Here is a 396-nt window from a genome sequence, read left to right as displayed (position 1 = left end):
CTTCAACTCCCAGAATTCCTGTGCCAGCATGGGGGAACTATGGCCCCTTCATGACTGGTGGACTTCAACTCCCAGAATTCCTGAGGCAGCATGGGGGAACTATGGCCCCTTCATGACTCGTGGACTTCAACTCCCAGAATTCCTGAGGCAGCATGGGGGAACTATGGCCCCTTCATGACTCGTGGACTTCAACTCCCAGGAGGAGGAGGAGGAGGAGGAGGAGGAGGAGGAGGAGGAGAAGGAGAAGGAGAAGGAGAAGGAGAAGGAGAAGGAGAAGGAGAAGAAGAAGAAGAAGAAGAAGAAGAAGAAGAAGAAGAAGAAGAAGAAGAAGAAGAAGAAGAAGAAGAAGAAGAAGAAGAAGAAGAAGAAGAAGAAGAAGAAGAAGAAGAAGAAGAA

This window comes from Protobothrops mucrosquamatus, unplaced genomic scaffold (genome assembly GCF_001527695.2).
Source record: "Protobothrops mucrosquamatus isolate PMUCROS unplaced genomic scaffold, P.Mucros_1.0 scaffold765, whole genome shotgun sequence".
NCBI lineage: Eukaryota > Metazoa > Chordata > Lepidosauria > Squamata > Viperidae > Protobothrops > Protobothrops mucrosquamatus.
The sequence above is the reverse complement of the archived record's forward strand: the minus strand, read 5'-3'. Positions refer to the sequence as shown.